General features: G+C 46.5%; 1 protein-coding gene across 1 annotated transcript in view; it reads left to right on the forward strand.

Moving 5' to 3' along the window:
- The window catches only part of LOC126184587 (liprin-alpha-2-like), a 155,870-nt gene that overhangs the window by 88,450 nt on the left and 44,741 nt on the right, over positions 1-22,679 (forward strand). The gene's annotated exons all lie outside the window — the stretch shown is intronic.

Consider the following 22,679-nt stretch of genomic DNA (forward strand, 5'->3'; position numbering starts at 1 on the left):
AAGGCGGGAGTGCCCTCAGAGAGGGCCCCACAAGGGAGGAGCGCGCCATCGGAGACGCCGGTAATCATGGGGGATTCTTCCGCAATGGTTTCCTCACCTTCCACTATGTCTGCTCAGAAGCGTAAGTATACTGAGTCTCAGCCACAGACGGTTCTCCCATCGTTGCCACAGTTCCTTGTTGTTTCTCGGTCTGACGAAGGTCACGGCTTCTCCACGGTCAACCCTTTCATTATTCAGAAAGATGTCGACGCAATTGCAGGTCCTGTAAAGTCTTGTTCCAGATTACGGAATGGCACCTTGTTGTTAGAAACAGTCAGTGCCCTCCAGGCACAAAAATTGCTGCGTACTTCTCTGCTCCACACCTTCCCTGTCCGGGTGGAACCGCACCGAACCTTAAATTCCTCGCGTGGAGTCGTTTATACACGATCCCTCGATGGATTGTCTGACGAAGAAATTCAGCACTACCTGTCTGACCAGGGCGTAACGGCTGTTCATAGAGTTATGAAAAGGGTTGACACGAACATCATTCCAACCTGCACTGTCTACTTGACATTTGACAAAGTTCAACTTCCATCGAAAATCAAAGCAGGCTATGAGATAATTTCCGTTCGCTCTTACATCCCAAACCCTACGCGTTGCTATCGGTGTCAGCGGTTCAATCACACCAGCCAGTCCTGTTACAATCCGGCCAAATGTGTTACGTGTGGCAAGGATGCCCATGAGGGTGCTTGTCCACCTCCATCCCCTCGCTGCATCAACTGTATGAGTGACCACGCTGCTTCCTCTCGCGATTGCCCCGTTTTTAAGCACGAAAAGCTCATCCAGGAAATCAGAGTGAAGGAAAAGGTGTCGACCTTTGCTGCTCGAAAATTATTCGCCAGTCGACAGCCCACCGTGCCTCAGACAGGAAAATACAGCACTGTCCTTGCTTCTCCTCGGCCAACAAGGGAGGCGGCCACGCAGACTTGCGACCTCACCTTTAGTGCCACGGTCGTCAGATCGGCCAGCGCAAAGATCGCCCGTTCAACCTCACCACTTTCGCCTGCCCACTCTATGGCTCACCCTTCATCGGGTTCTGCTAAATCTCGAGCCCAAAAGTCAGACACCAAGACTTCGAAAAAAGAGCATACTCGTGAAGATTTTTTACGTACCCCAACTTCACAACCATCGGTTCCTCCTTCATCTAAACATCATAATTCCAAGAAAGCTACACAGAAACCCAGTTCATCTCCTTCTCCGCCAAGGCGTGCCCCATCTACAGCACCACCTGGCGGAAATCGCCCTTGGCCGTCTTCTGTGTCGCCGAGGCGCACTGCTGGCGGCCGATCAACCGGCCGATCGCTGGTGGCAGTAGCTGCTCCTGAACAACCTATGGATCAGGATCTTCTGCCTTCGGCTGAATGCCATTCCATGCTGTCGGTCGCAAGCTCTGAGCAGTCGTTGAGTTGACAGCAACCTTGGTCACACTCCTCCATTTTCTGTCCACCCAATGTCCATTATCCACTGGAATATCCGCGGCATTCGAGCCAATCGGGATGAATTGTCGATCCTCTTACGATCCTACTCGCCGGTCATCTTCTGTCTTCAGGAAACAAAGCTGCGTCCCCATGACCTCTTTGTTCTCCCTCATTTTCAGTCCGTCCGATATGATCTCCCCTCTGTTGAAAGCACTCCAGCCCATGGAGGACTCATGATTCTTCTCCATGATACTCTCCATTATCACCCAATCCCCTTAAACACCTCCTTCGAAGCTGTCGCCGTCCGTCTTTCCCTTTCTGGATACACGTTCTCTCTTTGTACTGTATACATTCCTTCGTCCACACCAATGGCGCGAGCTGATCTCCTTCATCTTCTTGGTCAGCTTCCACCCCCGTATTTGCTGGTTGGGGACTTCAATGCCCACCACCCGCTTTGGGGCTCTCCACATCCTTGTCCACGTGGCTCACTATTGCTAGACGTCTTCCACCAAGTGGATCTAGTTTGCCTCAACACTGGGGTCCCTACATTATTGTCTGCCTCCACGACAAATTTATTTCATTTGGACCTTGCGGTCGGTACTGTTCCGCTAGCTCGGCGCTTCGAATGGTTCGCCCTTGATGACACACACTCGAGTGACCACTTTCCATGTGTCCTTAGACTGCAGCCTCGACTGCCATGTATGCGCCCGCGACGCTGGAAGTTTGCCCAAGCCGATTGGACACTTTTTTCGTCTCTAGCGACATTCGATGACCGTCACTTTCCCAGCGTCGATGATGAAGTCACACATATTACCGACGTTATTCTTATAGCTGCGGAACATTCAATACCACGCACCTCCGAATTGCCCCGGCGCCCCCCAGTTCCTTGGTGGAACGAGGCATGCCGTGACGCAATACGTGAGCGGCGACGTGCTCTTCGCGTTTTCCGCCACCATCCTACTTTGGCTAACTGTATCCGCTATAAGCAGTTCCATGCGCGATGCCGTCGTGTCATGCGCGATTGTAAGAAGGCCAGCTGGAAATTCTTTATTAGCTCATTTAACACTTTCACTCCCTCCTCGGAAGTTTGGAGTCGGCTTCGACGGTTCTCAGGCGCGCCTAGTTTCTCCCCGGTCTCTGGGCTCACTGTCGCGCATGATACATTAGTGGACCCCGTCGCAATTTCTAACTCATTGGGTCAGCACTTTGCTGAGATTTCGAGCTCTTCAAATTACCCGCCAGCGTTTCTCCCGAAGAAACGTGCAGCGGAAGCGCGACCTCTTGCTTTTTCCTCTCCAAATCGCGAAAGCTACAATACCTTTTTCTCCATGCGGGAACTCCAACATGCACTCTCTTCTTCTCGCTCCTCCGCCCCAGGACCGGATGGTATCCACGTCCAAATGTTGCTGCATTTTTCAACCCATAGTCTGCGTTACCTCCTTCGCCTTTATAATAGAATTTGGACCGACAGTACTTTTCCCCGACGATGGCGGGAAGCTGTCGTCGTTCCTATTCCGAAGCCTGGAAAGGACAAAGATCTCCCCTCTTGCTATCGCCCCATTTCTCTCACGATTAGTGTCTGTAAGGTTTTGGAGCGTATGGTGAATTACCGTTTAGCTTGGTGGCTGGAGTCCCGCAGTCTTTTAACACCTGCCCAATGCGGATTCCGAAAGCATCGTTCTGCAGTTGACCATCTTGTTGCTCTCTCCACTTATATCATGAACAATTTTCTCCGAAAACGCCAAACAGTAGCAATCTTTTTTGATTTGGAGAGAGCATACGATACCTGTTGGAGGACAGGCATCCTCCACACACTGTTCTCTTGGGGCTTTCGAGGTCGGCTGCCCCTTTTTCTTCGCGATTTTATGGCAGAGCGCACATTTAGGGTGCGGGTGAACACTACTCTCTCCCGTACTTTCTCCCAAGAAAACGGGGTACCCCAGGGCTCCGTGCTGAGTGTTGTACTGTTTGCCATTGCCATAAATCCAGTTATGGATTGTCTCCTTCCTGATGTCTCGGGCTCCCTCTTTGTGGGCGATTTTGCGATCTACTACAGCTCTCAACGGACCAGCCTTCTTGAACGACGTCTTCAAGGATGTCTCGATCGCCTCCACTCTTGGAGCATCGAAACCGGCTTCCGTTTTTCTCCCAGTAAGACCGTTTGTGTTAATTTTTGGCGACGTAAGGAGTTTCTTCCACCCTCCTTACATCTCGGACATGTCAACCTTCCGTTTTCAGACGTCGCTAAATTCTTGGGTCTTATGTTTGACAGAAAACTATGCTGGTCCTCCCACATTTCGTATCTTTCGGCTCGCTGTCTGCGATCCCTCAACACCCTCCGTGTCCTGAATGGTACCTCCTGGGGAGCGGACCGAGTGGTCCTTCTCCGCCTCTATCGCGCCTTAGTGCGCTCGAAATTGGACTATGGAAGCATAGTTTACTCCTCTGCTCGGCCGTCTATTCTTCGGCGTCTCGACTCTATCCACCACCGTGGATTACGTTTAGTGTCTGGAGCTTTTAACACCAGCCCTGTGGAAAGCCTTTATGCTGAGACTGCAGAACCTCCGCTGTCCAATCGGCGAGCAGTCCTTCTGAGTCGTTATGCTAGCCATCTGTCTTCCATGCCTGCTAATCCAGCCCATGACATTTTTTGTCGACGCCTCTTTTGATGTAGGGTATGCAGGCTGCCCCTCCTCCCTACTACCACCGGGAGTCCGCTTCCGTCAACTGCTCCATTCTCTTTCCTTCCGCTTTCCTAAAACCTTATTGACAACTTGGGGTACAGCACCGCCTTGGCTCCGTCCCCGGATCTGCCTGCTCCGTGAACCTTGTCGATTTCCCAAGGATGGTACCCCTTCACTTGTTTATCGTCGGGCATTTGCTGCTCTATGGCCCACAAATGACGGGAGCCACATTTATTTACACCGATGGCTCGAAAACATCGTTAGGTGTAGGGAGTGCCTATGTTGTTGGCGACACCCCAAATCACTTTCGGCTTCCCGACCAGTGTTCGGTCTATACTGCGGAGCTTTACGCTGTTCTCCAGGCTGTCCACTACATCCGCCGCCATCAGCGGATACAGTACGTTATCTGCTCCTATTCTCTCAGCTCTCTCCTCTGTCTCCAAGCTCTTTACCCTGTCCACCCTCTGGTCCACCGGATCCAGGACTGTCTGCGCTTGCTCCACTTGGGGGGCGTCTCGGTGGCGTTCCTCTGGCTCCCGGGACAGGTTGGTATCTGTGGAAATGAGGCGGCCGATATTGCGGCCAAGGCTGCAGTCTCTCTTCTCCGGCCAGATATTCAATCGATTCCCGTCGCCGATCTACGGAGCATTTTATGTCGTCGTGTTGTTCTTTTATGGCACGCACATTGGTCGACACTTCCCCATAATAAATTGCGGGACGTGAAGGCTCTTCCCTGTGCTTGGACCTCTTCCTCCCGACCGCGTCGTCGGGAGGAGGTAATTTTAACTAGACTCCGGATAGGGCACTGTCTTTTTAGCCATCGACATCTTTTAAGTGGCGATCCTCCCCCACTCTGTCCCCACTGCTCTCACCTGTGGACGGTAAGACACCTTTTAATTGAGTGCCCCTATTTTAATCCGTTACGCTCCCGTCTACAGCTGTCGCCTGATATATCGTCGATTTTAGCAGATGACACGCGCTCAGCCGATCGCGTACTCGAATTTATTAGTGCCAATGAAATGACGTCAGTCATTTGAAGCTTTTTTTGGGGACAACCAACCCCTTTCTGTAGAGGATTTTTAAGCCTTCCTTCTGCTTTTGTTTCTCCAATTTTATGACTTTCGTTCCCATTGCTGCTGATTTCCATTTTCGGTTTTTTACTGTTTCCTATGTCACGGACCGCGCGCTAATGACCATAGCAGTTTTGCGCCCTAAAACCACAAAAAAAAGCAACTGTGTAGGCCTCTTCATTCGAGGTCTTAGCATCATGGGGGAGAGGTTCTGGTTTTAATAAACAAATTAATTCTACATTGGCAGGGAATGGAAATAAGTGATATAACAAATGAACTAATAGTTTATTATGAACATTCTGTTTTTGCAGTTTGTTACTTAAAACTTATTTTTATTTCTACAGGGCTATTTGTTACAGTTTCTTTATTTACAGTAATTTGTTATTCACATAATGATTTTTACAAAGCTTTTTACATATACAATAATTTTCAATTTTTTGGTGTATACACACACATGACTTATTTACAAAATAATTTGTTTCCTGGAGACTTAGTTATCAGGTGCAAGACGAACAACTTAAATACTACGTTTCACATTGCCTGTCTATTTACATTTTCTTTCTGATTGGTTTATCATCATTTAAGCTCTGATGATTCAATTCACGTATACATCCTGGATGTTGTTGATAGGAAGCCAGAAGAGGATGACCAAGAGCACGATGTGCAGAACAAAGAAGTTAAGCACAAAGTAGTTGGACCTCGTACTTTTCAAAATTAGCCACTCAGTGCCCAAACGTAGATTTGTTGCTACCGGGGGTACGTATGGATCAAAAACATGCCCCGCCTACTTTTCTCCCAGATGAGCAGAAAATAACATCAACACAGAAGTAAGAGTGAGTATAAAAAAGGCACCCCACTGACTGCTCGAGCCAGGAAGCGGTATATGTGGAAATGCCTATCGACGAGAGAGAGTTCTTAAAGACCGCCCATCACCAGGACCGATGTCTATTCGTCATATGCAACGATTTCGAGTGCCTCCTAGCTCCTGTGGCACGATGTGAAGGCGACCCCTGTACCTCCCTTACTACCTTCACAGAACATCACTTCTTGTATGTGCCGGCGTATGAACCACTATGAACGTATGACTCCAGCTACGTCGGTGATAATCATGCGAGATGATTGCTCACAGAGTTTGAAAATATTGCCTGGAAAGTTGATGGTATTTATTGCAACAATGTTTCTATGACCGACTCGCAGGAGAATGTTGCCTTGTACGAGCAAGCAGCTGAATCATATTTGTGGACTGCCGTTGGATAGGTACGCAGACAATTCACATAGATAACATTGTCATTTAACGGGGAAATTGCGCAGCTCACAGTGCAAGCAACTATTGAAGTACCAACAGTACCACACATATCCATCTTCTTCCACAATCTGAGCGGGTATAGTGCTCACTATCTCGGTCACCCGTGGGTGATTTCAGGTTGGAGGGTGATAATATCTGTGTCAGTCCTGATACGGTTGAAAAGTAAGTTTCTTTTCGTGGAGAATCATTTCAAGAATATCGCTCCATTCATGGATTAGCTTCAATTCACTCAAGCATCTCTTCAGAAACTTGTTCAGATCAGGACGACATACGTATTAACAGAGCCGCATATCCTGATGATGCAATGTTTCAGCCTCTGACGAAGGAGGGGGTCTTTCCATACTAATACCTGGATTCGATGCACTGACTCCAAGAAATCACATTGTCTGACATAACCACATTCTTCAGTAAACTAAGTGGCACTGCCATAACGGATATGAAGTATGAGCACGCTATGAATATTTGGCAAGAGTTCGGAATCCCTTATTCAGGGAATATTTTCGGGAAGTTCTGGGTGTACGAATGTACTCATACACATTCTCCTGTCCATTTCATCATGCCAGTGCTTTTATGAGACGCAGTGTTAAGAACAACATGTCAGCAGTGAGCTGTTAACTGATGTTGCCATGCTGCTCTTATTTGAATGCGGAATTCGTGGAGTAACTCCGACTGTGCGTACACAGGTACGCCAAGGCGAATAATCAGTGAGTGAATGAGTAGTAGTGCAGGCAATTTGAAGATTTAAGTGACATCTGTTACCTGAATGTAAAAAACTTCTATGGGTGCACCACTCAACCAAGTCTACAATTTGGAGGGTTCCATTGGACGAGCAAAGGGGAAATTGATAGATTGAAGGAAAAGATCCATGATGTGGATGTGGCTGTGGCTGTGAGTGAGATGTCCTGGAGGCAGAACTGGCATATCTCACCCATTTGCACGCCAAGCACAGCAACTTACTGTCTGGAGTGCATAGCCTCGCAAAACGGTTCCGAGTTAATGAACAATTCGGTTTTCTGAAAAACCATGGATAGCGTTAGAGAATACCGAGAAATTCATTAGTCCACCGGTGGGATGGGTGTTACGGCACAAGAGATTACATTGCCAGGTCAAATTTCAAACAGGCCACCACCTTCAATGAAGGACTGGTCAGTATGGAGATGGCCGAGGGTCGGTGCAGTTCACGAATCCTGTGTATATCGGTATTATGTTATGGACCGCTACAAACATCATATGTACCTCTCTCACGGTGAGTTTGTAATGCCAAACTTCTTTGATCCCAAGTTAACTTCATATGGATACAGTCAGTTTCATCTACTGGTGAAAGACTACCATCCATAGGAAGTAATTAGGTACAATGATGAAGAATTCAACACTTCTGGATAACCCTTTTAGAGTAATATCACAGGACAAGAAGGTTTCGCCCTGATAAAAGGTCAGGCTAATGGTTCGCAGATTATGGAGTTTGTAGAGCTCAGGTCGCAAATGTAAACATACTGCATAGATGCAAGTGCCACCCAGAGGCTTCATCTCGCTAGACGATTACGAGATGTGCCTACCCGAGAGCGTTGGCGATACTCCACATATGGTGAGCAAGTAAGTTTTTCTACCGAGAGGTTGTGAGGTACATACAGCATAGCAGCTAGAAGCAGGGCTGTTGTATCATAATGGCAAACGGTTCATCTCTGGGGACGGGGCTGGCACCCTACCATATTAACAGTGTTCGTTAGAGTGACTGAGTGTGTGGCTGTATTTTCATTTTCACACAACACCCAGGCATCACGAGGCAGGGAAAATCCCTGACTCCGCCCGGAATCGAACCCGGAAACCCGGGCGCGGGAAGCGAGAACGCTACCGCACGACCACGAGCTGCGGACTGTAAATAGGTGATGTTATGTGCGTGTGTGTATAGAATAGTTGGATGAAGTGCTTGTGTGTGTGTGTGTGTGTGTGTGTGTGTGTGTGTGTGTGTGTGTGTGTATACAGATAACGTGAAACGTAGTATTTCAGTTGTTCGTCTTGTAACTGATTGTTATAAGTGAACAGGAAAACACTTACTTCGTAAATGTATAAATGGTATCAGTATATAAAAAATAGAAAATTGTGTAATATATATTAAAAAGCACTGAACTATAAGTTCATTTGCTACATGACTTATTATTCCCAACCCTGTCACTGTAGAATTATTGATAATTTATTTATTAAAAACCTGAACCCCTCCCCCATGATGCTCAGACCTGGAATAAGGAGGCCTATACACAGTTGGGCTAGTAGTAAAGAATGATTATGGGGATTTCGAATCTTATTGGTCCTTGGGGTTTCCCGCTATTTTTTTGTGCTGCCATTGGTCCAGGGGTTTCCCGTCAGTAATATATAACGTGGCAAGTATCTAGTTACATCGTTGCTCAGTAGACGATGCGTGATTAGGGCAGTGGTTCCCCTGGATGACCCTAAATATAACTCGCACAGGCGCCTGAAGTGTGTGTCGTGCTCCCCTGGATGACCTTGAATGTACCACACACAAGTGGGGGTTGATCTTGATTATAAGTCGCCAAAGTTTGTAACCCGACACCAAAAGTCCATTTCAGTGACCTTGAGATAAGATAATTATTGCAACCACAAAGCGAACTGATATCCTACTCACGTAGGAGTCATCTGCTATAGAGGCTAATGTTCACTGTGCGGTGAACGGTGTGTTCCGGAACATTTGTGACTGTTCCAGCATTTTACTCTGCCATCTGTCGTCGGCTCTGTCACAGATCGCCTCCTATCCAGTTTTACAGAATGAGGCGTGGACAACAAACACCTTGTCGATTGTATTGTATGGAACTGACGGAACGACGGAGAGGCTTAGTCCCCGCCGTAGCCCCTAGTGGTTCACAACCCCACAACAGGCGTGGTAGAGTAGTTATGGTGTACGAGTGCGTGGAGGAAGTGTTTGCGGCAGCAAACGCCTACACAGTGTAACTGAGGCGGATTAAGGGGAACTAGCCCGCATTCGCCGAAGCAGATGGGAAACCGTCGTAAAAACCATCCACAGACTGGCTGGCACACCGGACTTCGACACGGGGATCGGCACGCCTTCCTAACCGGAAAGCAGTGTGTTGGGCCGCACCGCTAACGGGGCGGGCACCATGTGGATACTTGTGGTTTCACCATTCCTCAACCACTTTGCATAGATGTTCATTACATTAGGACGTGAACAGCCGACCAGCGTCTCCGGTTCCTAGATGCTTGTTTCCAGGCGGCGGGCCTTGATAATCTACACTGTGTCAAAGTCGCCTTTTTTCAGTGGATTTCCGGTTTTGCTCCCCTTGCCGTCGTTAGAATGATGACCCACTATTCTCTGCCTGTCCTATATAGGTGTACTTTCCGTGCCGTGTTACGTGCTCGCAACTCCACCAGGCAGTATTCGATCTCGCGGTGTGCAGTGCTCATAATGTTTTGATTCGTCAGTGTATTGTACCCCTTTTCTTTTCAGAAGAGTGTCTAAGTGAGTAATGCTGACAGTTTCCTCATACTAAAATTATTAGATACAAAAAGGCATCATTGCTGAAGGTGATCTCGCCCCCTTACGTTCAAAAATGGTTCAAATGGCTCTGAGCACTATGGGACTTAACATCTGTGGTCATCAGTCCCCTAGAACTTAGAACTACTTAAACCTAACTAACCTAAGGACATCACACACACCCATGCCCGAGGCAGGATTCGAACCTGCGACCGTAGCGGTCACGCGGTTCCAGACTGACGCGCCCAGAACCGCACGGCCACACCCGCCGGCGTCCCCTTACGTCTTAGCTTATTAACAGGATGGCCTTTGCAGTGATTTATTGGCGTGAAAAATTCCAAGTTGAACAGTGGTGTTGAGCCGATGTTAAATTATATGTACTCCTAGAACTAACTGAATAAGTCAGTGTCATTTCGAAATAAGGCAGTGCCGTACCACCTACAGCAGGGCACTTTGGGATAAATCACTATAATGTTCAAACCAGCCTTTTTGTTGATTACAACTTTACCTATAACGTGCTCGGTATTCTGATACCTTTCCTGATATTTTCGATTCGTCCTAACCCCCACATAAGTAGTCTATGCGAAAAATTCTCCTTAGAATTTTGCTGTCCTGCTTTTCTATGTCTTGAATTGATGATCTGTGTCTGTAGTCGTTGCTGGCTTATTTATGAATCCAGTGTGTTAATTTTCATTCATCAACTCCCGTTGATTGTGATGACTACGTTGCTGAAATCCTGTTTCCTTAGTGTAGAGCGGGAATATGTGGATATCGCCGCCCCTCCACTACCCTGCCCCACAATCCCAGCCTACAGAGAACATCACCCGCACCACTGTCATTGCTGTAACCATTGGTGGATACATTTCAACAAAAATACGGTAGATATTTTTGTAAAAGGCTTGCGTGTTACTTGTAACGCGGTCGTCAAGCCAAAGTTTATTTTGAACACCACATAGCTTTACTAGACACAGCCGTATTAGAGGTGGTATGTCCTTGCATTTCTCCGAGCTTTAAATAGACTTACATGGCTATTTACTAGGGGACCTAAAGCTTAATGTAGACTGCGAACCGCCATACAACTCGGCAGTTTTCATATTAACAAGCATTGCCAAAGCTGAAAAAAGTGGTCAGCGAGCAATAAAAATCCCAGGAATTAAATTTGATTCTTAGTCTGGCACTTAACTACTGAGCCTTCAAGCCATACGAGGTTACCTGATATTTACATAAATGGTGTACACTATAATTTGAGCTTGTGCTCGATTTGATTAATGACGACAGCAAGGGAAGGGTGACTGGCCGGTGGTGGTTGGCGGCCTTACCCAGTCGCCCATCCACAATTGCTTCCCAAGGCCGGCTGCCTCCTTGATTGCATCTCTTGTTGCCAGCGGTCCCCGTTTTCTGTGACAGAGCTGATCACGGTGAAGACGGACTTACGGCACGGAAATTGCTATTTCGGACTGAAGATCAACCGTCAAGAAGGTTTCGTTCGCTGCTAATCTATACGGCTTCGTGAGATGGACAGTCTTCCCAGCAAACTGGACGATTAGCTCCAGAATTCGTGGACAACAATGTCATGTGCGCCATATTTGCTGTTGGACATTTGCTAAAGATTTCCTGCAGACAGTAAATGGAACAGCTGTGCAAGAGCATTACCCGAAACTGTGCAATTACTGAATCTTATTCGGCATCATGAGTATCGAGTGTATCGGTGTAGAAATAAGCGATAACATTATTTTGTAAAGACGTAATAGAATGATCTCAAAATAGTGCTCCAGTACATAAGCAATGGGTGATTACTTCATCTCATAAAATGCGTGCTTCAAATTTAACCCCTCCGTAGGACATTTTTTCGCGTTACGTTTCCCTTCTGTCTCATCGGATGCAGTGCATTGTGGAACTCATTTTCTGAGGACTTATCTCGTAGATATATGCTGCTACACATATGCTCATCGTCCGCCGCTCGTGGTCTCGCGGTAGCGTTCTCGCTTCCCGAGCACGGGGTCCCGGGTTCGATTCCCGGCGGGGTCAGGGATTTTCACCTGCCTCGAGATGACTGGGTGTTTGTGTTGTCCTCATCATTTCATCATCATCCAGGAAAGTGGCGAAATTGGACTGAGCAAAGATTGGGAAATTCTACGGGCGCTGATAACCACGCAGTTGAGCGCCCCACAAACCATACATCATCATCATATATGCTCATTATTCTGTACTCTATATTGCAATTACATACGAGTAGTCTGAGAAAACTAGTTTTGAGTAACACAAAGTTCATGTTCCGCGAAAGAAGCGTTTTCTAAAGAATTGGCAAACGGCATCGCACGCACAGAATGAAGAATCTGACAGTGACTACTGACTATTTAACTTAAAACTTAGTGTCTTACAAGGGAGGCTGCATTTGGAATGAGTTCAAATTGCCCTGAGCACTATGGGACTTAACATCTGAGGTCATCAGTCCCCTAGAACTTAGAACTACTTAAACCTAACTAACCTAAGGACATCACACACATCCATGCCCGAGGCAGGATTCGAACATGCGACCGTAGCGGTCGCGCGGTTCCAGACTGAAGCGCCTAGAACCCCTCGGCCACACCGGCCGCCTTGGAATGAGTGAAAACGTAGATAACATAATAGTTTTAAGACTTTAATTTCACCTTTAGCAACAAATCAGTTAATTAAACTGATAAGCGTTTATACATTTATCACTGTTTAAACGACGTGATATTAATTCATGTTGGATGAGTGTGTTGTTCACGTTTGTATTATATATGGAGCGTCTGCAAAGTTCGGTGAATTGTTTCTTTTATTTGCTGAGACCGGAGTCACAAAGAGAATACCTCGACGGGCCTTAAAAGTAATCACCACTAGCTACAACAACCTTCAGACATCGATTGTGAAACTGTTGGGAACTGTCACCAAACACTTCTTGTGGAAGGAATAGCTCGGTCATGCGGTATTGGATATCCGCATCGTTACAGGAGATTATATCTGCTGCTACCAATACGATCTGGAGATCAAGCGACAGTCAGTGACACGGTGTTAGACTTTTTAGCTGCTCTTGGTTAAGTCATGATGCATCAAGCTCTTTTTGTCGAAAAAGGCGATCAACATCGTCTTAATCTTCGATTTTGTTAGCCAATATTGTTGGAAGGCGGTGAAAACGAACACCATGCTCTTGACTGTCGCTTGGTCTACGGATCGTCTTGGTAGCAGCACGCCACGTCTCATCTCCTATACTGATGTGGACATCAAACAACGCGCGACCACAGTGCTTCCAGCAATTGACAAAAGAAGTGTTTACGGACAGTTTCTAACAGCTACATAGCGAATCTCAGAAGTCCGTTGTAGCTAATGGTAACTATACTGAAGGCCAGAAAGGTATTTTTGTTTGTAACTCTTGTTTTCTAAATTTTTTGAGACCATTCGCCGAACTTTACAGACGTACCTTGTAAGTTATTTATTTATTTAGTCAATCTAATGTCACTAGATCACACTACTAAAACATGCCCATATAAGTGCTCCTCCCCGCAAAAAAACGGACTTTTCCTTAAGCTGAATGCTTTATTACCCATATTTAACATTAATACTTTGAGATTTATTCTCTTCATTGCTGTAACACTTAGGTGGTTTTAGTATCTGGACTGAAAAGTAATTACATTTCTCGTATTACTAAGGAAGTCATCTGCTGGTGCGCGTTTGTTTTCCAAATTTGAACTGTATCCTTACTTTGTGACAAATTCCATCAAAATCAATCTATGCGGTGACAGTAGAGGGGCAGTTTATTGCATATCATGTCTTGCACTCTGCCGGAAGACAGAAACGATGGAGCGTCTATGAATCCACAGCAAATGACATGCAGAGTAGGGGAAGGTGCGAATACGTATGAAAATAGGCCGTACTTTGAAGGCAACTACCATTAATTCAACCTCGTGGGTAAATGCACTCATGTTCAGGAAAAAAAACAGAACACCTTGAACGACTAGAGATAGGGCGTTCATATTCGCAGGACATGTACATTAGTATGTCACGCAGAAATAATCAGCATTTGAACCATGTCGGACCGCGGGTTGAGGTCAACATAGATAACGCGGCGCAACATCACCTAGCAGTAAAATATGCCTGCGGCTGTCGTTGTCGCTGTAAACCGAAAGTAATGGATCAGTGTGTCTTGAGCAGACGTGCAGGATGCCTCGCAGACGTTTGCGCGAAACGTAGCGTCGAATCAGTGAGCTTGAAAGAGGGCGCATTATTAGTATGAGAGAATGTGATTCATCCATCCGGAAAATTGCTGCTCGTGTGGGACGAAGTGGTTTGGCGATGCAACGGGTGTATGCAGAATGGTTCAAGGAAGATCGTAGAACATAACGAGATGCATCGGGTCGCACCACCCAGATCACCCCCCACCCCCTCGAGAAGATCGGCACCTCACGCGAATGACATTGCAGAACAGATCTGCGTCCTACTCTGCGCAACAGTGGAACACATCGTACACTATCAGAGTTGACAGCCCGTCGGCGTTTATTACGGCATGGGTTACGTACGAGTCGTCCACTTATCTGCTCACCTTTTACGAATATGCAGAAACATGCTAGACGGCAATGGTGTGTGGAACGAAGTCACTGGGGACAGGAATGGCATCAGATGGTGTTTTCTGACGAATCCAAGTTCTGTTTGTCTGAAAATGAAAATGATGGTTGCATTTTGGTTCGCCATAGACAGGGGGAGCGGCATCACAGTGACTGCATTCTCACAAGACGTACAGCGCCAACTCGAGGCCTTCTGGTTCGGGGTGCTATTGAGTGCAACCACAAATTACAGTTGGTGCGCGTCCAGGGCACTATGACCAGTGTGACCTACGTGAATGACGTCCTGCAAGCCGTATCCACATCCTTTCTGCACAATACCCCAGACGCCGTTTTTCAGCAAGACAGTGCTGCACGAACACGTGCCTTCTTGGTGTCACGGATGTCAGCCTTTTGCCCTGGCCCGCCAAAGCACCAGACTTGTCGCCAATCGAAAACGTGTGGGATATGATGAAACGAAGGGTCAGCGCTGTGACTTAGTGCCAACCACCACAGATGAACTTCGGAACCAGGTGAATGCAGCATGGATGGCTATATCACAGGACGCCATTCGCGCCTTGTACTCCTAGATGCCATCAAGCGTGGAACAACTTATCAGGGCCCGTGGCTGACCCTGTACGTACTAAGTAAAAGGACACATGCTGAACCGAGGTGACTGAAATGCTAATCATGTCTGCATAACATAGTAATGCACATGTCCTGTGAATATGAACGTCCTATCTCTAGTCGTTCTGTGTTTTCTGAACATGAGTGTACAAAAATTTATAGCATCAGACTTGGTCCTGATGTGTTGGACCTCGTACAACAAATTTTTCAGGATTCTCATCCACTGCCTCTTGAGTCCTCGATACTGATGAACCAGGTCACAGCGTAATAACATAAAGTTTCGAAATAAAGTCGTACACTAATATGTCGTTGTTGTTACAAACAGTTTCGACTGTTTTGTCTCGAAGTATGTATATTGTTGTTTATTTATCTCGTAGTAACATATTTAGTAATAAAATCATAAAAAATATATACTTTCACTGGTCGTAACCTACCGCTCTGTCAGTTGCTGTTAGTAACATGGAAAATAATACTGTTTCCTTTTCAGTCTCTTCCATTTACTCAGAAATTATCATGTGCTTTGGTAGACATTCTACAACTGATATAATATATTGTTTGTGTTGGTGACTGCTATGATTACGTTCAGTATCTCAGAGAACTTGGTTGACTGAACATTTTTGACATGTTAAATACGCGTGCCGGGCCGTTTCACACTTTCACGGTTGACAAACAGCGTCTTGTGCACGGTTGTCGAGGTATACAACGTACTTCCCTTCAACCGTGTACAAGTGGATGATTGTGAATAGGCCGTTATTGTGCTACCCATACACACGTCACTGACCGATCTAGTGTTAACTTCTAAGTCAAACGAAGTTGTCCAACTAGGCAATCTCCCGTGACCGACGAATACAGCAAGTGGAAGCTTAGCTGTCTCCGAGACCAAGCGAGGTGGCGCAGTGGTTAGCACACTGGACTCGCATTCGGGAGAACGACGGTTCAATCCCGTCTCCAGCCATCCTGATTTAGGTTTTCCGTGATTTCCCTAAATCGTTTCAGGCAAATGCCGGGATGGTTCCTTTGAAAGGGCACGGCCGATTTCCTTCCCAATCCTTCCCTAACCCGAGCTTGCGCTCCGTCTCTAATGACCTCGTTGTCGACGGGACGTTAAACACTAAGGTTGGTTGATTGTTTCGGGGAAGGAGACCAGACAGCGAGGTCATCGGTCCCATCGGATTAGGGAAGGACGGGGAAGGAAATCGGCCGTGCCCTTTGAAAGGAACCATCCCGGCATTTGCCTGGAGCGATTTAGGGAAATCACGGAAAACCTAAATCAGGATGGCCGGACGCGGGATTGAACCGTCGTCCTCCCGAATGCGAGTCCAGTGTCTAACCACTGCGCCACCTCGCTCGGTGTTAAACACTAACCACCACCACCTTAGCTGTCTCCGAATTCTCTCTCTCTCTCTCTCTCTCTCTCTCTCTCTCTCTCTCTCTCTCCATTTTCATGGCTTCCCTAAATCACTTACATGGACGATGTCGTTCCATAATTTTAGCTTTGTGCAGCGTCGTCCATCCTTCCTTCCTTCCCGCAAAGTCTAGAAAAGTTACGTCTCACTGCCAATCGTTAAATGTACTCTAAAATGGAAATGAAAGTAAATAATTCATTGTCGTGGAAAGTGAGGTACACAAACTTTACACTGGTCGTATCTGAAACAGTTTTGTCATAAACCTTTCGCGGGCAAGTGCTCTACCATCTGAGCTACCCAAGCACGACTCACGCCCGGTGCTCACAGCTTTACTTCTGCCAGTATCTCGTCTCCTACCTTCCATACTTTACAGAAGCTCTCCTGCGAACCTTGCAGAACTAGCACTCCCGAAAGAAAGGATACTGCGGAGACATGGCTTAGCCACAGCCTGGGGGATGTTTCCAGAATGAGATTTTCACTCTGCAGCGGAGTGTGCGCTGATACGAAACTTCCTGGCAGATTAAAACTGTGTGCCCGACCGAGACTCGAACTCTGGACCTTTGCCTTTCGCGGCAAGTGCTCTACCATCTGAGCTACTCAAGCACGACTCACGCCCGGTGCTCACAGCTTTACTTCTGCCAGTATCTCGTCTCCTACCTTCCAAACTTTACAGAAGCTCTACTGCGAACCTTGGCAGAACTAGCACTCCTGAAAGAAAGGATATTGCGGAGTCATGGCTTAGCCACAGCCTGGGGGATGTTTCCAGAATGAGATTTTCACTCTGCAGCGGAGTGTGCGCTGATATGAAACTTCCTGGCAGATTAAAACTGTGTAAAGTTTGGAAGGTAGGAGACGAGATACTGGCAGAAGTAAAGCTGTTTTGTCATAGTGCTACTATATAATGTATGTATCGTCCTGTTGTTCTTCAGTAGTGATCAGTCCGGGAATTGGTTGGCAGTACTTATTTTGTCAGCAACTCTCCACGCCTTCCAGACTTCATTTCTGCGTAAGTCACATTCCGCATCTTTCATAATTTGGTCTTTATAACTTAGACGTTGTCTCCCTTTGGGTCTCTTACCACTAACCTACCACCATATTATTGTGTTGAGGCAACCCTTGTGCCTCATTAAATGGCCAGTAAGCTGTATTATTTTTTTAACTGACTTGCACAAGTTTCTCCTATCACCCACTCTTTTAAGGACGTCTTCGTTTCTAATCATGTCAGTCCACTTTATTTTGAGCATTCGCCTATAACACCATATCTCCAAAGAATTTAGTTACTTCTCTTTCTCAGTCCCCAGAGTACACGCTAAATGACAGTAAAACCACGAGTAGGTGAAAAGTTCTTTGACGTTCGTGCATCGTCACAGAATGGGGTGTCGGAGGATCGTCTGCTCTGTAAAGCAGGATAAGCGGCGATCTGTATGTGTTGACAGAGTAAAATGCTGGTGCAGGCACAAGTGTTTCGGAGCACACCGTTCAGCACACATTGAACATGTGCCTCCACAGCAGACAACCCCTACATTTTGACCCAATAGCACCAATTAAGATCGCCGTGGGCGTGGGATCATGGAGTCTGGACTTCTGGACTGGTCGGGTGAATAAAGTTTCTGGTTACTTCAGGTCGATCTTCGTGACCGTATATGTCGTCATCCAGGCCAAGGGCTGCGCCCCAGACGCATTGCGGCTGTGGAAAATATGACCTGGGCTGTGGTGCTAATAAAGGCACCAGAAGTAGTGTGGACTACGTGAGCATTATTGACGACCACGTGCCGCTCTTCGTACTCTTTTGTCTTCCCAGACGGCAATGGCATGTTCCAGCAGGATAACTGTCCGTTTCAAAAGCCTGGTAGTGAAGTCACGTAGCGTGACCCTTTTGGCAAGGGTGGGCATTTGAGTAGTACCGAAGTTTGCTAATGACACCCCAGGCTTAGAAGTGGTGTTCCTAATGTTACCAAGATAAAGAGGCTGCTGCAGCCTCCTGCAAGTCATTTTCCTCGTACGGTTTCGTAAAGCCAGATTTTTACTCATCTGGCAGCGGTACGACTCTTCACATTGATGATGATGATGATGATTATTATTATTATTATGATTCGCGTAAAGCGCATTCTTGTGACGCAGTCGATCGATAAGTCGAATCGAATTTATCTGACTCATGAACTGAATATTTAAGGAATTCTAACAGATGCGATAACCAAACATTTGTTACTATCCCGCACAACATGCCTTCTGTTCTCGGGGAGAGGGGGGGGGGGGAAGAGAGAGAGAGAGAGAGAGAGAGAGAGAGAGAGACTAGCGTGCTACATATTCATTCTCTCTCTAACAGTTATTGAATACTGTAATTTTCACGTGGTAGACGTGACGGAAGATCTTGAGAAGTTTTGGTCTTAGATGAACTCAGTAGAAGAATCGAAGTCGTCTGTCGACGGATTCTGTGCCCATAATTGCACTGAAACGGAGGACGACACAGAAAAGGCCGAAATCTAAACGTCTTATTTCAAATCTGTTTCTCGGAGGAGGATCACACTGTAGTACCTCTTTTAAATCATCGTACAAATGACAAAATGGCCGACACCGAAATATGTGACTGTGGAATAGAGAACAGCATCCCGGTGTTACATCCTCCCAGTCAGGGAACAAGTCATCGGTCCTGCATACTCCGACTCCCGATGACTGATGTTCGCCCTGGTGGTGATATTATAACTTCCTTGCTGCTACGTTCTTCGTTACCTTTCCGCTTGTTGCCTGTCGCTGCAGCTTCGAATTTACACTGGGTTGCAGGATCCTTATAGGGCTTCATTCGAAGGACGTAGTCCGTATCTCTGATCTTTCGTCGTCTTGAGTCGGGTCGAAATCTTCAACTTCGTAAGTAACAACAAACAACTGTCTTACAACCTTATAAGGTCCAAAGTAGCGCGTGAGGAGCTTCTCAGAGAGAACAACCTTCCGAACAGGAGTGAAGATCGAGACGAGGTCACCAGGCTGGTAGACAACAGGGCGGTGGTCGCGTCATACCTTCGGCGATCGTTTTCTTGAGCCTGCAGCGTGCGGAGTCGAGCTAACTGCCGAGCTTCCTCAGCTCTGTAGTCGTCGTCCACGTCATCGGGATGTAACGGAAACACAGTGTCCACCGTCGTTGTCGTCTCACGCTCATGCACCGGGAAAAATGGCGTAAATCCTGTGGTGTCTTGTTTATCGGTGTAGTAGGCAAACGTCACGAAAGGTAGCACCTCATCCCAGTCGCTTTGCTCAACACTGACGAACATTGATAGCTTGTCAACCAAGGTCTTATTAAGGCGTTCAGTAGAACCGTTAGTTTGCGGATGGTAGGCAGTCGTCATGTGCTAAGTAATATTGCACCGACGGTTTATCTCTGTCACAAGATTCGATTGAAAAACTTTCCCTCGATCCGTAATTAACGACCTTGGGGCATCGTGTTTTAATACAATGTCTTAAGCTACCTCGAATCCTTCGGCTGTTTTTTTTTTTTTTTTTTTTTTTTTTTTTTTTTTTTTTTTTTTTTTTTGTAATGGCAAAGCGCGTCAGATAATCAGTGCAAACAATAATCGATCTATCGCCACTAGCAGACGCTGGAAATCGTCCGAGGAGGTCAATCCCAACACGCTGGAAAGGCGTTTCGGATGGTGGAATTGGTATGAGTCGGCCAGGTGGTTTCTGAGGAACTGCCTTTCTCCTCTGGCACTCTCGACAGGACGACACATAGTGACGATCACTCCTAAATAAACCTGGCCTCTTGTGGATCCTATCCTATGTCTTCATAAATCCTAAATGTCCGACCTCAGGTGCGTCATGGAATTTCTGTAGAACATCTAAGCGCATGTGTGTAGGAATCACTGGTAACCACCTCTTTCCAAACGGATCAAAGTTGTTCTCGCAAAGTACTCCATTAACTACCTTAAATTGTCCTTTCACACCCTCTGACCGATTTAAGGCAAGCATAATTTGAGATATCTTGGCGTCCTTCTTCTGCTCAGCAGAGAGACCCTGAAGTGCAGCGAGACAGTCAATATCTTCATCAAAGTCTTGATGGTTTTGCAGAGGGTTTCTTGAGAGACAGTCGGCATCCTGGTGTTTTCTTCCACTTTTGTACGCTATGGTAATGTCATACTCTTAAAGACGTAGTGCTCACCTGGCCAGTCGTGCTGTTGGATCCTTAAGACCTGTCAACCAACAAAGTGAATGATGGTCTCTAACAGCTGTGAATGGCCTTCCATAGAGATACTGTCGAAATTTGCACATGGCCCAGATCACAGCAAGACATTCTCTTTCTGTAGTTGCGTAGTTTCTCTCGGCTTTTGTAAGTGTCCTACAAGCATAGGCTATAACCTTCTCTTTCCCATCCGAAATCTGCACCAGAACATCACCGATCCTATACCCACTGGCATCTGTAGGTGCTCTCTCATCATGGAGACCAAGTACAGGGTCAGCCGGCAGAGCTTTTCGCAGCACATCCAAATAATCTTGTTGAGCACCACCCCCAGATAACTTTAGCATCGGATTGTAACAACTCTTGGAGTGGCCTGGCTTTGATACAAAAGTCTTTGATAAAACGACGGTAATAAGAACACAATCCGAGTAAACTTCTCACGTCTTTCATACTTTTAGGAATAGGAAATTCCGTTATAGCTCTCACCTTTTCTGGATCTGGCCGCACGCCTTCGTTTGACGCAAGGTGCCCAAGTATTTTGATTTCTTTTACTCCAAATAGACACTTTCTTGGATTAAGTTCCAGTCCGGCTTGTTGGAGACACTTAGAACGGCCCTCAGTCTTTTTGTGTGTTCATCAAATGTCTCGAACACTATAATGTCATCTAAATAACAAAGACACATCGCCTTAGAAGATTATCCATCATTCGTCCAAAAGTTGCTTGTGCAATACAAAAAACAAAAGGCATTACCTTAAACTCATACAGGCCTTCAGGGATGATGAATGCAGTTTTCTCACGATCAGCCTCATCTACTTCGATTGCCCCCGTCAGACAATGTAGTGTATCGTCAATTCGTGGAAGAGGGTAAACGTCCTTTTTAGTTATCTTGTTAAGCATCCTGCAATCAACACAAAAGCGCCAACTGCCATCCTTCTTCCTGACGAGAACCACTGGTGACGACCGTGGGCTCTGCGAAGGCCGAATGATGTCATTCTTCATCATTTTCTCTACCTCGTTGCGAATTATTCGACGTTCCGTTGCTGACACACGATATGCTCTCTGGCTTATTGGTTGATGGTCTCCAGTGCTAATCCGGTGCTTCAACGTCGATTTGTCTAATTTTCTCTTCACCTGTGGATTGAAGCATTCAGAGAACTCCTGAAGAATGGCAAGTAGTTTCTTCTGTTGTTCCTTAGTGAGATCTGGTGATAGTCGAGCTAGAAGATCTTGTCTCTTAGTGGTAGCGCTAATTTCGCCCACAGACTCGGCGTGGGAGGTTTCTATGAAACTCAGCTGTTCTGCAATTAACGGCTCAGCGTTTGGTACGCACATGCTTTTTATAAGGATCTGCGGTTTTCGGCGACAGTCAACTATCCAATTCACCGAATCCGCTCTGAAACGAGACGATAGAGGCCGGTATGACCAAGTTATTCTTCAGTGGTATGCTTCTCATACATTCCACTAAAAGATCGACGGGTTGCTGCATGGCATGACACATGACAGCTACTTCTCTACGGCTGACTGCAGGAATGATCACTTCATCCAGCACACATAGTGTCCACACACTCGGATGCGCATCTTCCTGTCCACAGTATCTCATCTTGTCTAGCATAATCTTCGAGCGACCACAATCTATAACTGTTTGAGAAACTTTCAAAAAGTCCCATCCGAGAATGACGTCATGACTACACTCTTGTAAGACGATGAATTCTAAAAAAAAAAAAAATGGTTCAAATGGCTCTGAGCACTATGGGACTTAACTGCTGAGATCATCAGTCCCCTAGAACTTAGAACTACTTAAACCTAACTAACCTAAGGATGTCACACACATCGATGCCCGAGGCAGGATTCGAACCTGCGACCGTAGCAGTCGCGCGGTTCCAGACTGTAGCGCCT

The sequence above is a fragment of the Schistocerca cancellata genome, chromosome 4 (genome assembly GCF_023864275.1).
Source record: "Schistocerca cancellata isolate TAMUIC-IGC-003103 chromosome 4, iqSchCanc2.1, whole genome shotgun sequence".
NCBI classification, from domain to species: domain Eukaryota; kingdom Metazoa; phylum Arthropoda; class Insecta; order Orthoptera; family Acrididae; genus Schistocerca; species Schistocerca cancellata.